The sequence below is a fragment of the Salmo trutta genome, chromosome 28, assembly GCF_901001165.1.
Source record: "Salmo trutta chromosome 28, fSalTru1.1, whole genome shotgun sequence".
Lineage (NCBI taxonomy): Eukaryota > Metazoa > Chordata > Actinopteri > Salmoniformes > Salmonidae > Salmo > Salmo trutta.
In genome coordinates, this window is record NC_042984.1 from 30689850 (window position 1) to 30704750 (window position 14901).

The 14901-nt window shown below is 45.4% G+C and overlaps 1 protein-coding gene across 7 annotated transcripts in view; it reads right to left on the reverse strand.

Moving 5' to 3' along the window:
* Nucleotides 1–14901, reverse strand: part of LOC115166003 (solute carrier organic anion transporter family member 4A1) — a 43648-nt gene that overhangs the window by 13956 nt on the left and 14791 nt on the right. For 2 of the 7 annotated variants that reach the window (XM_029719598.1, XM_029719596.1), the window contains exons 1-2: nt 13616–13709; nt 6486–6727 (exon numbers count right to left, since the gene is read on the reverse strand). The exons of 3 other annotated variants lie outside the window; for them this stretch is intronic. The gene's annotated coding sequence lies outside the window, so the exon portion shown is untranslated. Of the gene's footprint in view, nt 1–6485; nt 6728–13615; nt 13710–14901 lie in introns of those variants that run through there. 2 more of the 7 variants (XM_029719595.1, XM_029719593.1) reach the window with 1 other exon arrangement.

The window sequence follows — 14901 nt, forward strand, 5'->3', positions numbered from 1 at the left end:
CCATAGTGTCCTCCAAGCTCATCACTAAGCAAAGGACTTCCTGACAGGCCCCCCACAGGTGGTGAGGGTAGGCAACAACACATCTGCCATGCTGACCCTCAACATGGGAGCCCCTCAGGGGTACTGTTTAGTCCCCTCCTGTACTCCCCGTTTACCTACGACTGCGCGGCTGTGCGCGATTCCATCATTAAGTTTGCCGACGACGGTGGTTGACCTGATCACCGATGACGATGAGACAGTCTATTGGGAGGAGACTGTCAGAGAACAGACAGTGTGATGCCAGAAAAACAACTTCTCCCTCAACGTCAGCAAGACAAAGGAGTTGATTGTGAACTAAAGGAAATGGAGGGGAGCACGCCCCCATTCACATCGAAATAGCTGTAGTGGAGTGGGTCGAGAGCTTCAAGTTCCTCGGTGTCCACATCATCATTGTCCACACCAGTGGTGGAAAAAGTACCGTATTGTCATACTTGAGTAAAAGTAAAGATACCTTCATAGAAAATGACTCAAGTAAAAGTGAAAGTCACCCAGTAAAATAGTACTTGAGAAAAAGCTTTAAAAGTATTTGGTTTTAAATATATTTAAGTATCAAAAGTAAAAGTATAAATAATAAAAAAAATCCTTATAGTAAGCAAACCAGACGGCATTTTATTTTTTGTCTTTAGGAACGTAGTGAAGAAAAGGTAAAAGTTGTGAAAATATAAATAGTAAAGTACAGATAACCCCAAAAACTACTAAAGTAGTACTTTTAAAATATTTTTGACGTAAGTACTTTACACCACTGGTCCACACACACCAACACAATTGTGAAGAGGGCACAACAACGCCTATTCCCCCTCAGGAGGCTGAAAAGATTTGGCATGGGCCCTCAGATCCTTAAAAAGTTAAACAACTGCACCTTTGAGAGCATCTTGACTGGCTGGCTCCATCACCGCTTGGTATGGCAACAGCTTGGTATCCGACCGCAAGGTGCTACAGAGGGTAGTGCGTACAGCCCAGTACATCAATGGGACCGAGTTCCCTGGCATCCAGGACCTAGTTTTTTTATTTTTTTATTTTTTACCCAGTTTTCTCATCAATTTCGTGGTATCCAATTGGTAGTTACAGTCTTGTCTCATCGCTGCAACTCCCGTACGCACTCGGGAGAGGTGAAGGTCGAGAGCCATGCGTCCTCCGAAACACAACCCAACCAAGCCGCACTGCTTCTTGACACAATGCCCACTTAACCCGGAAGTCAGCCGCACCAATGTGTCGGAGGAAACACCGTGCACCTGGCGACCATGTCAGCGTGCATTGCGCCTGGCCCGCCACAGGAGTTGCTAGTGGGACAAGGACATCCCTGCCGGGCCAAACCCTCACCTAACCCAGACGACGCAGGGCCAATTGTGCGCCGCACAATGGGTCTCCCAGTCGCGGCCGGCTGCAACAGAGCCTGGACTTGAACCCAGAATCTCTAGTGGCACAGTTAGCACGGCGATGCCGTGCTACTGCGCCGCGCCACTGCGCCACTTGGGAGGCCATCCAGGACCTCTATTGCAGGTGGCGTCAGAGGAAGCCCCTAAAAATTGTCAAAGACTCCAGCCACCCAAGTCATAGACTGTTCTCTCTGATACCGCACAGCAAGCAGTGCCGATGCACTGGAACCAGCAGGACCCTGTCTGGAACCAAGTCTGGAACCAACAAGACCCTGAACTACTTCCCAAGCCATAAGACTTCTAAATACTACACTGCTCAAAAAAATAAAGGGAACACTAAAATAACACATCCTAGATCTGAATGAATGAAATAATCTTATTAAAACCTTTTTTCTTTACATAGTTGAATGTGCTGACAACAAAATCACACAAAAATAATCAATGGAAATCCAATTTATCAACCCATGGAGGTCTGGATTTGGAGTCACACTCAAAATTAAAGTGCAAAACCACACTACAGGCTGATCCAACTTTGATGTAATGTCCTTAAAACAAGTCAAAATGAGGCTCAGTAGTGTGTGTGGCCTCCACGTGCCTGTATGACCTCCCTACAACGCCTGGGCATGCTCCTGATGAGGTGGCGGATGGTCTCCTGAGGGATATCCTCCCAGACCTGGACTAAAGCATCCGCCAACTCCTGGACAGTCTGTGGTGCAACATGGCGTTGGTGGATGGAGCGAGACATGATGTCCCAGATGTGCTCAATTGGATTCAGGTCTGGGGAACGGGCGGGCCAGTCCATAGCATCAATGCCTTCCTCTTGCAGGAACTGCTGACACACTCCAGCCACATGAGGTTTAGCATTGTCTTGCATTAGGAGGAACCCAGGGCCAACCGCACCAGCATATGGTCTCACAAGGGGTCTGAGGATCTCATCTTGGTACCTAATGGCAGTCAGGCTACCTCTGGCGAGCACATGGAGGGCTGTGCGGCCCCCCAAAGAAATGCCACCCCACACCATGACTGACCCTCCGCCAAACCGGTCATGCTGGAGGATGTTGCAGGCAGCAGAACGTTCTCCACGGCGTCTCCAGACTCTGTCACGTCTGTCACATGTGCTCAGTGTGAACCTGCTTTCATCTGTGAAGAGCACAGGGCGCCAGTGGCGAATTTGCCAATCTTGGTGTTCTCTGGCAAATGCCAAACGTCCTGCACGGTGTTGGGCTGTAAGCACAACCCCCACCTGTGGACGTCAGGCCCTCATACCACCCTCATGGAGTCTGTTTCTGACCATTTGAGCAGACACATGCACATTTGTGGCCTGCTGGAGGTCATTTTGCAGGGCTCTGGCAGTGCTCCTTCTGCTCCTCCTTGCACAAAGGCAGAGGTAGCGGTCCTGCTGCTGGGTTGTTGCCCTCCTACGGCCTCCTCCACGTCTCCTGATGTACTGGCCTGTCTCCTGGTAGCGCCTCCATGCTCTGGACACTACGCTGACAGACACAGCAAACCTTCTTGCCACAGCTCGCATTGATGTGCCATCCTGGATGAGCTGCACTACCTGAGCCACTTGTGTGGGTTGTAGACTCCGTCTCATGCTACCACTAGAGTGAAAGCACCGCCAGCATTCAAAAGTGACCAAAACATCAGCCAGGAAGCATAGGAACTGAGAAGTGGTCTGTGGTTACCACCTGCAGAACCACTCCTTTATTGGGGGTGTCTTGCTAATTGCCTATAATTTCCACCTGTTGTCTATTCCATTTGCACAACAGCATGTGAAATTTATTGTCAATCAGTGTTGCTTCCTAAGTGGACAGTTTGATTTCACAGAAGTGTGATTGACTTGGAGTTACATTGTGTTGTTTAAGTGTTCCCTTTATTTTTTTGAGCAGTATATGTTAAATAGTTAACCAAATAGCTACCTGGACTATCTACATTGACCCTTTTTGCACTATATTTTTTGACTTGCCACATACGCTGCTGCTTCTGTTTATTAACTGTCACTTTACTCCTAGTTATATGTACATATCTACCTCAATTACCTCGTACCCCTGCACTTTGACTTGATACTGGTACACCTTGTATATAGCCAAGTTATCGTTACTCATTGTGTATCTACTTTTACATTTAATATTAAGTGTTTTACTTTTGTATTAGTTCTCTATTTTCTTTCTCTCTGCATTGTTGGGAAGGGCCCATTTATTTCACTGTTAGTCTACACCTTTTGTTTTCAAAGCATGAGACAAATATAATTTTATTTGATTTCTAAGGGAATTTCATATTTTTCCACCTAACTTTTAACCTAAATCCAATGACCGGGTGCAATTTTCTGCTGATTTCATGTTGAAATTCACATTAGTTGACAACTCAACCATGTGACAATCAAAATCCCCCATTTTACATGAAGACATATCTAGTCAGTGACTGTTCCCTATATACTGTACTCTACTGACTCTCATTGTGCTCCATGAATGACAGTGGAAACACTTTGAATAATATCTCGGATTAAACAATGGTACCATATGAAGGTAATAATGTATACAAATAAACAAAGTGATTACATACGGTGCTGTGGAACAAAAGGTAGAGAGCACAGGCTAACAAGTGAACCAAAGGTCACCCATCAGAGCATCGTCTGACCTCTCGATCTCTTAACCCACCTTACCTCGCCTCCACTTCTCATTCCCCACACCGAGTAAACAAATTAAAATGGATGGTAAGGCGGAGAGAAGTACTGAAATGTATGCCTAACTCTGTGAAGGGCTGTGTGTGTATGTGTGTGTCCATGGTTCAGACAGCTGACCACAGCCACAATAGGTTTCTGCATCAATAGCCCTACGCTTACATGACACTGTTAAACAATGCAAACACTAAAATATAAGGCATAGGAGTGATTGACATTAAGCACAGTGTTGCCAATTTATCAACTTTGTTTCTGTATTTAGCGAGTTTTCAGACCTGTCCAGTTTTGGTAAAAAAACAACAAATCCGTATACTTTTCCGGCTGCCCTGGTTTTACCATCAACGGTTTTAATAGGATTTAGCAACTTTCCCCCCTCAATTCTGGCCTAAATGAGAGTGGGAGAAGCTGTCTGTGCAACAGATGTCACAGCAATTACCATTTAACTTGTTAGGTATAGTCCGTTTGTAACTCCACTCACTACTTGTAGCTGTATAGTCTGTTAATTTGTGTTGCTGGTCTTGGCTAGCTTAATGTTCCGGTAGGTAGGTAGCTGGCACTCACTCACGTGGCTGCTAGTTCTGTAATTAAAAAAATTCTAAGTAGTGAAAACGCTCTGGAGCAGACAAAGTTGAAATGCAATCTTTAGACATGTTGTACTTTTCTTAAATGTAGTTTTGTAATTTACTAAAACAAGCACACAACAAGAACATTTCGTTTGAAAAAGATTTTGCTGTGAGCCAATGGGGTAACCTAGATAACCACAGGTTGTTTTCCTCACAGAGAGGAGGGGCCGCGCCGTTCTACCTAATACCAACACGGACTATGAGCTTACTAGCTGTTATACAACGGGTGGTTTGGAATTCCAATTGTTATGTCCTATCCTGCCAATGATATACTTAAGTGGCAATGCCCGAGAAGCTGGTGTTCTGAGGACATATTGGCATGGGTGTTGTTAGGCCCGAGACGAAGTCGAGGGCCCGGAAAACCGTGCCAATATATCCTCCAAACACCGGCTTAGAGGGTATTAACACTTTTATAAACGGGTTACCAACATATTGAAATAACAATGGGTCGCAACAGAGATGGGACCCAGTCTTTCAGTCTTTTTGTTCTGTATCTATGGACACGACCCAGTTGTTTGTTCTAAATGTTCCATTGCCATACTGGCTGGCAACGTTCTTATCCCTTGCTTGCTAGCTAGTCAACTAACTTACAGTAACGTCAAACAGTGCAGCCAGAATAACAGCAAGGTAGCTACATTTGCGTTTGTTTAAGCAGTTTTCTAGTGACATTTATTTGGATACATCCATAACAATGAGCTAATGATGTACGATTTTGCCTGGCATAGAAAATGTACTCTGTTGTCAGGACACTATTGTTTAGCGGAGCTAGCCAACAGCATATCTAACACAATCACTTCAAACTGAAGCTGGAAAGACAGCAAACTAGCTGCATTTCATTTCATTTGACCTGTTTTCTATTGACATTTCTTTGTATATATCCATAAAAATTATACCAGCTGATTCATTATTTCGACTGGCTGAGAAAAGTTGCCTGCCTGTCTGTCTCATCCCGACTCCTGAAATGTTCATTACTATGGAACACCTGGAGATCGAATTTCAATATTGAAATAGACAGCTAGGTTTATACAAATCTCCGATTTTGAAAATCAAAAAGAAATGGGAGATAATGTCAAGATGCTTTTTATAGTGGAGATCAAGTTTATAAATTGCCTGGCTGGGCTGATGAGACAGTGGATTGAGCATTGAGATGGAACAGAGTAAATAGGCATTTCAACGTCATAGCTTTTGCCGGTGGTAACTTGTGGAATATACACTGGCTAGAATGCGATAAGCATCCAGGATTAGACCCACCTGTTGTAGAATTAAGCAATAAATCATGAGATCCCGAGGATTAAAGTGCATTATAAACTGGGTGGTTCAAGCCCGGAATGCTGATTGGTTATATCAGACCGTATACCACGGGTATGACAAAACATTTATTTTTACTGTTCTAATTACGTTAGTAGCGGAAGTTACGAATGCAACTATGGTTCTACGAATACCTGGAAGACCGTCAGTATGGTTGAAAGTATGGATTATATCCCTTGCATTCCGCGCAGGTCAAGTAATAATAACAACAAAGTCACGACGGTGACGTGACAGCATGGGAGGACCTGCCCCCGCGGTTCATATAAAACCGTACGTCAAACCACACACTGTCTCAGAGGATCTTCTTGCCCAAAAGATTACGAGTGACAGGAAAGTACTGACGTAAAACCATAGTTACATTCGGAACTTCCATTGTACTTCATACCTTTCAGACCGTCAGTACGGTTGAAAGTACGGATGACTCATACCAACAAGGTCACAAGGAATAGCACTACTAACCTCTGATTAATGCACCCGTGCCACTGGAAGAATGGCAGAGCCCATGGTGTGGAAGGATGCGACGTTGACTTTGTAAAATCTTGAGAACGTGCAGGGCGACGACCAGATAGCAGCAGCGCATATCTCATTCAGGGGGACGCCTCTCAGCGCAGCCCAGGACACTTCTGGTCGCAGCCCAGGACACCTCTGGTTGAGTGACATATCACAGCTTCTGGGACAGGGAGCCCTACTCCCTTGTAGGCCTGAGTGATGACATCCACAACCCAGTGTGAAAGCCTCTGCTTGGATAATGCAAGGCCTATTGACTTCCCACCAAATCACAGAAACAGCTGCTCTGACTTTCTGTAGTGTTCTGAGGCTTGCATATACAGTGAGGGAAAAAAGTATTTGATCCCCTGCTAATTTTGTACGTTTGCCCACTGACAAAGAGATTTGAGACTGGGACGGAGGTTCATCTTCCAGCATGACAATGACCCTAAGCATACTGCTAAAGCAACACTCAAGCGGTTTAAGGGGAAACATTTAAATGTCTTTGAATGGCCTAGTCAAAGCCCAGACCTCAAACCAATTGAGCATCGGTGGTATGACTTATAGATTGCTGTACACAAGCAGAACCCAACCAACTTGAAGGAGCTGGAGCAGTTTTGCCTTGAAGAATGGGCAAAAATTCCAGTGGCTAGATGTTCCAAGCTTATAGAGACATACCCCAAGAGACTTGTAGCTGTAATTGCTGCAAAAGGTGACTATACAAAGTATTGACTTTGGGGGGTGAATAGTTTTGCACGCTCAAGTTTTCAGTTTTTTTGTCTTATTTTTTGTTTGTTTCACAATAAAACATAAACATAAAAATCTGTTTTAATTCCAGGTTGTAAGGCAACAAAATAGGAAAAATGCAAAGGGGGGTGAATACTTTTGCAAGCCACTGTATTGTCTGATTGTATCAGGACATGCTTGTGATAGAGAACCGTCAGAGTGTGAGTCAGAGCTAGGTAAACTGTCTGAAGTTCTAGCACGTAGATATGCTCTTTCCTCCAGCGGGGGCACCACTCTCCCCATACAGACCTGTGTTGCCACACTGCTCCCCAGCCTGTTAGCAAAGCGTCGGTCGTCACTACCTCCCGCCTTGACGGAATTGATTTGAGAGGGACACCTGTAGTCAGGTAGGCTCTCTTCCTCCACGGCCGTAGAGTAGAGTAGCATGCCCTTGTCACCAGTATGTTGGTGTTTCTGTTCCGCTTGGGGTCCAAGCGGAGATCGTTGAACCATCTTTGTAGTGGACTTAAAGACAACTGGCCTAACGGTGTCACCACAGAGGCCTCCGCGAGCATGCCCATCTGTTGTTGGAACGTTCGTACCTTCACCAATGCAATCAATTGAAATTGTTGCAGAAAAAGAAGAATGCTGTGCACGAGCTGAGGTGTTATACATGCCCTGATAGTGCGGGAGTTCAGAGCCATGCCAATAATGTGGTTCAGAGTCAGCGCTGTGCCCTCGGTCGCACACTCGCGAGATGGGGCGCAGATGAGCCAGTTGCTGAGGTAAGGAAGGATCTTGATCCCTTGTAGGTGGAGGGAGCTCAAGGCTGCGCTCAGGCATCTTGTGAAGACGCGAGGAGCCAGGGAGAGACCGAAGGGTAATACCGGAAACGGGTATGCCTGGCCCTGGAAGGCGAACCGCAGAAAATGTCTGTGTTCTGGTCACACCGGAATGTGATAGTAAGTCAAGGGACGTGAACCATTTCCCCGCGGCTAAGGTCTGGAGAATGTCGACTGTCCGCAACATGTGGAAGGGGAGAACTTTTTGGGAAACATTGAACCATTTTAAATCCAGACCTGGACAGAAGCCTCCATCTTTCTTCGGAACCAGGAAATAGGTTGAGTGAAAGCCATCTTGCTGTTCTGATGCTTTTACTCTTGTGATCGCGCCCTTCCCCAGGAGTGATGTAATCTCCTGGTTGAGGGTGCAAGCTTTCAGGGGTTCTGTGTCTCAAGTCATTCTGATCCCTGAGAATGGTGGGGGTCGGCGTCGGAAATGCAGCCTGTACCCCTGTGAGAGGGTCATCACCACCCATGGGTCTGAGGAGTGGGATACCCAGTAGGTCAGGTGCTGCTGGGTATATCGGCCTATGGCCGAGCCCCGCCATTCAGTTTCTGCCTCCACGCCTGTTTGTGGGGTAGGGGGGGCACTGACAATGACCACAGCCCCGGCCCCTTGGGGGTTGGGGGGGTGGCTGCATCGCCGTCTGGGGCTGGCGAGCACCTGTGTTAGGCTGGTGGTAGGACCAAGGGTGTGTGTACGGCTGGGCCAAGTGAGAACGGCGAGGTTCACGTGCGTCCCGCCTCCCTCTGCCACGACTGTGATGCCTGGTTTCTGGCCTGTGGGTTCCACAGTGGTGTAGCCTAAGTCATCTGTTTTCTGCGTTCGATGGCCCGCTCAGCCGCAGGGCTGAAAAGCAGTCCGGGGAACACTGGGAGCTTTCTCAGTGTGCGTCTGGAGTCATTGGACATTGGGGCTTAGGCGAGCCAGACCTGGCAACGAGTCACAACAAGGGTGGACATTAGTCTGCCTAGCTCTCTGGTCATGCAAACGCTTGAAGAGATGTGTCATCTAGGTTGCAGAGGTCCAGGTCTGCGTGCTCTGGCTGGAGCATCCTGTTCTGTGCTAGCATGAGCACTGAGAAGGAGTTCCCAATGTGGGCCATACAGACTGCTGTGTTGTTGGCACGTGACAGTAGCTCCTCTGTGGCCCTGCACTGAGGTCTTGGGCAGCGGGCGTCATCTTTCAAGGCTTCATCTGCGGAGAGCATTAGCTCTGCTATGCATTCATCCACCTCAAGCATATGGTCCAGCCCATGTTGTTTTGCATCGCATATGGCAAGATAGCGTCCTACTGTCCTTGCCGTGTTGGGCAAGTGCCTGCGGGTCACCCAGCATCTCTGAAGCTCTGTAAGAAAAGCCGGTGAAGGTGGCACACTGAACGGTGTAGATGCCAGGGCCTTCTTAAAGAACTGGTTAGCGGCAGGGGCTGTGGCTTGAGGGTCATCAAGCTCTAGCCTAGCTAAGGCCGCACGCACGCATAGTGAGGCAGAGCTTCCTTCTGAATCTGTGTGATCAGAGCCTCGGAATGACTCCTCTGTCCCATCTTTAGCTTTGAGACTTAATGGCTCCACAACACTGGATGCCCGAGTGGACAGCAGGTCATCATCCCGGCTATCTGAGTCCTCTGTTGCGTCCCCCATGCTGGAGGGTGTGGTAGAGGGCCCCAGCTCAGGGGGCTTGAAGGAATGCAAAAGCGTTTGTAGCTGCTCTATCTCAGAGGATATGGAATCTACCTTCCAAGTGAGGCTCTTATTTTTTAAACTTTTTTTACCGGAGGGGGGGGGGGGGGGGGCGTCAGTTTTATGTGCTTTCCCTCTTTTGGTGGTCCTGGGTGGGACCTTGCGAACAACGACGGACGCTGGTAAATTATCTGTGAAAACCAGGCACTCAATTCTGGCTAGCCGCGCTTGCCTCACCTTCGCAGGAAGGACGGCACAGTTAACGCAGGGGTCAGAAAGGGCCTCACGCAGGTGGACAACGCCTAACCATCTTTAAGTTGTAGTTCAGCTCCACAGGAGGATCAGCCATGCATGCCCAGCATCATGGTGATGCAGTGTTCTCTCAGCTCAGAATGTGAAGAAAATAAATTATAAATATGAAATATTTCTCATGCAAACTCATCAAACTAAGTAATATAATAATAACCGAAGACTATATACAACAGCTCTAATAATCTGGCGGAAGCTGTACAGTCGTGGCCAAAAGTTTTGAGAATTACACAAATATTAATTTTCAAAGTCTGCTGCCTCAGTTTGTATGATGGGAATTTGCATATACTCCAGAATGTTATGAAGAGTGATCAGATGAATTGCAAAGTCCCTCTTTGCCATGCAAATGAACTGAATCCCCCAAAAACATTACCACTGCATTTCAGCCCTGCAACAAAAGGACCAGCTGAAATCATGTCAGTGATTCTCTCGTTAACACAGGTGTGAGTGTTGACGAGGACAAGGCTGAAGATCACTCTGTCATGCTGACTGAGTTCGAATAACAGACTGGAAGCTTCAAAAGGAGGGTGGTGCTTGGAATCATTGTTTTTCGACTGTCAAACATGGTTACCTGCAAGGAAACACGTGCCGTCATCATTGCTTTGCACAAAAAGGGCTTCACAGGCAAGGATATTGCTGCCAGTAAGATTGCAGAAAGTCCAGCAAGTGCCAGGACCGTCTCCTAAAGTTGATTCAGCTGCGGGATCGGGGCACCACCAGTACAGAGCTTGCTCAGGAATGGCAACAGGCAGGTGTGAGTGCATCTGCACGCATAGTGAGGCGAAGACTTTTGGAGGATGGCCTGGTGTCAAGAATGGCAGCAAAGAAGCCACTTCTCTCCAGGAAAAACATCAGGGACAGACTGATATTCTGCAAAAGGTACAGGGATTGGACAGCTGAGGACTGGGGTAAAGTAATTTTCTCTGATGAATCCCCTTTCCGATTGTTAAGGGCATCCTGAAAAAAGCTTGTCCGGAGAAGACAAGGTCAGCGCTACCATCAGTCCTGTGTCATGCCAACAGTAAAGCATCCTGAGACCATTCATGTGTGGGGTTGCTTCTCAGCCAAGGTGGTGGGCTCACTCACAATTTTGCCTAAGAACACAGCCATAAATAAAAAATGGTACCAACACATCCTCCGAGAGCAACTTCTCCCAACCATCCAGGAACAGTTTGGTGACGAACAATGCCTTTTCCATCATGATGGAGCACCTTGCCATAAGGCAAAAGTGATAACTAAGTGGCTCGGGGAACAAAACATCGATATTTTGGGTCCATGGCAAGGAAACTCCCCAGACCTTAATTCCATTGAGAACTTGTGGTCAATCCTCAAGAGGCGGGTGGACAAACAAAAACACACAAATTCTGACAAACTCCAAGCATTGATTATGCAAGAATGGGCTGCCGTCATTCAGGATGTGGCCCAGAAGTTAATTGACAGCATGCCAGGGCGGATTGCAGAGGTCTTAAAAAAGAAGGGTCAACACTGCAAATATTGACTCTTTGCATCAACTTCATGTAATTGTCAATAAAAGCCTTTGACACTTATGAAATGTTTGTAATTATACTTCAGTATTCCATAGTAACATCTGACAAAAATATCTAAAGACACTGAAGCAGCAAACTTACCTGTGGGCAGACAGGTAAGTTTATACAACCCCAAACTTTTGTAAACCAAAATATATTATGAATTTTGTACCTGGGCTGCAGGACAGTGGACAGGACAGTGGACAGGACAGTGGACAGGACAGTGGACAGGACAGTGGACAGGACAGTGGAATGATGACATTAACAGGGCATGATATTTTGCAGGAGCATTGTCCCACAACTCCCGTATACTGTATCAACCAATTAGCATCCAGAATCCAAACAACCCATTTTTATGGTCCCGTGTGGCTCAGTTGGTAGAGCATGGTGTTTGCAACGCCAGGGTTGTGGGTTTGATTCCCACGGGGGACCAGTACGAAAATAAATAAAAAAATATGAAATGTATGCATTCACTACTGTAAGTCGCTCTGGATAAGAGCGTCTGCTAAATGACTAAAATGTAATGTAAATGCAAATGAGACAATATACACATGGCTAGTACATTCATAAAGTGCCATTGTTTACGTCATTACCTAGCAACACACTACTACCTTTACAGATCCACTGTCTCATCTGCCAAGCCATGCAATTTATAAACTTGTCCACTGTAAAAAGCATCTAGACATTATGTCCAAATTTGATCTCCACTGCGTCCCATAATAACGAATGTGTTAGGAATCGGGGCATGACAGACGGGCAGCTTTTCTCAGCCAGTCAAAATCATGTATCTGCATAACTTTTATGGATACAAAGAATTTTCTATAGAAAAACTGATAAAACGAAACAAAATGCAGCTAGTTTGCTGTCTTTCCAGCTTCAGTGGTTGTGTGGTAGCTGTGTAGTTGGCTATCTAGCAAGGGGGAAGAGCCTCCATAGCAACCATTTTTGCTTGCCATAGCAACCTGTAAAGTTCTGGAACTATCAACCAGCGCTTGGGTCGTTTTGCTTTACATGGCAGCCAATACGAATAGAACTAATGACCAGAAAGCGCCTACAATTGCACTTGACAACCAGTGTTAGTGAATGTAGCATCACATTTTGTAGAAAAATGCATGGTTTGGGAAAGAATCTTGCTTTTTAATGCTGATAACCTGTTGTATAAAAGCAATAATATATGAGAGGCCATGTGTTATGAAATTTTTATCATGGCTGTGGTGGTCTACGGCTAAACCACTAGGCTTCGCCTCGTGGCTGTCACAGCCATGATACAATTGTCATATCACATGACCTCTCATCTATTACTGCTTAAATCAAATTATGCAGCTCAGACTCCATCTCATTAAACCTATTCCAACAGCAATGAAAAAGAACTGAAAGCCTTTAGTCAGATAACACTTGGATATTTTTATGACCAAATCATTATTTCAAACATAAAAAATACCTTATTAAACATACTCCTTGTTGCTTGGTTTGTACAGACCATTTTTGGTTTACATTTTTGAAAACATTCTATTCCATATAATCCAACTGCTTTAGAACTTTCAGGATACCTGCAGAAACAGTTTGGTCTGACAACATTCTTCAGAGCCATAAACATGTGATGCTTTGTTGAATGATCAACTAAAACCTTATCATTTTTTTGGCTCCTCCTTTTCTTAATGTTTGGTGAGCAAGTACTAGGAAAGAAAAGCTAACAACCGTTTCAAGTATGCAATTAAAGCATATCGCTGTTATCTGTTATTTTGAGACGAGAAAATCCTTTCTTCCTCAGCTTTGGAAGCTACGCAGGACCTGTAGACTATTTATCACCTTTTCATATAATATGCTAACCCTCCTCTCCTCAGTATAACATCATTTAGTTAACAATATAATCAGATTGAAGATTAAACTCACACAGAATAAAATAAAATCCTCAGATTGACCATACTGTTTTCTCAATTACTCTTCAATACCAATAATGAAGCATTACAATAAATACTAAGTAGAAAGCGAAATATTAAGCATTATTTGCATCCTACCTCCACTCTTCCTCACAGGGTAAGGGAAACTGAGTCGGGGAGAGAGATAGAGACGGAGGTATCCCAGGTTCTAACCCAGTCTCTCCAAGCCTCTTAAAGGCTAACACTGAGACAGCACAACGCCCAATCCTGACGTACAGATCCTGCTGATGACAGCCATGTGGGACAGCCCACCACTACAGTACCTAATCCACCTGGATAATTGGCTAGGGCTTACCACCACCTCCCACTGACCACCCTACCCGACCCAGACACGCACACAGCTACACACACACTACCGCTGTAGAATACAGTATAATATAATATATATGATATAATATAATAACTGCAGTATAATCTCGTTTTAGATCACACATCTCTGTGGTTATAGCTCAAAGGGTGAATTGTAAACAACGGTAACTACTGTAAATGCAAACTCATTATTCACTAGAGCAGCAAATGAATGTGAATGTTGTGTGTGAATAGGAGAATGAAATAGCCTAGTCTGACCGCCAGCCACACAGCCATTGTTTGTGTGGCGTCGTTTCAGGACCGGTATATAGGGAAACGTTATCCTAACAGTGAACTGAATAGCACTTCAGCTCTTCTGAAGTGAATTATAACAGTGTTGTGTGTGTTTGTGTGGTGTTTCTCTCTCTCCCTCGCTAAAATACACACACAAACAAATACACCCTTTACCACATCACCTTTAAGATATACCCTCAGGTTTTGCCTGATTTTCCCTGAGTGCCACTTTACAGGTTAAATCATCTGCTGCTGCCTTCAGGATCCTCAAAACTAGCAATTATTTGCCAGAACCGCTGCGCTCAGTCCACAAAGGTAATATCAAAAACCTGATTTTCACAGCTTTGAGGATGTTTATGACATCAGGGTTTTTGGCTACATGCCATATACAGTAGTAGTAATATTGTCCTCATAATTCTGCATGAAATGATAGCACTGGTGGTCTGTTACTGCTGTTAAAACAACAGAGAAAGACGAGTACTATCTGGCTTCAGCAACAATGGTCATGATGATTGCAGATATAAGAGTATGCGGTGGTGAGCCAGACCAGAACATTTGATTAAATCCTAATTAAATCGTATTGAGCAGTTGATTGATGGCCAAGTGGAGATATCCCCATTTCCCTCAGATAGCTTGAGAGAGAGAGAGTAAGACTCTAGATTAGACTATGGGAACGAGTCTGGAGCTGGAAGGACGCACTTGAGCCAGGGTACAATGTTCACAATGAGCCATGGGGTGATGTCCGTTATTTAGTTGTTTGCGTATCCCAGTGCAACGGATAT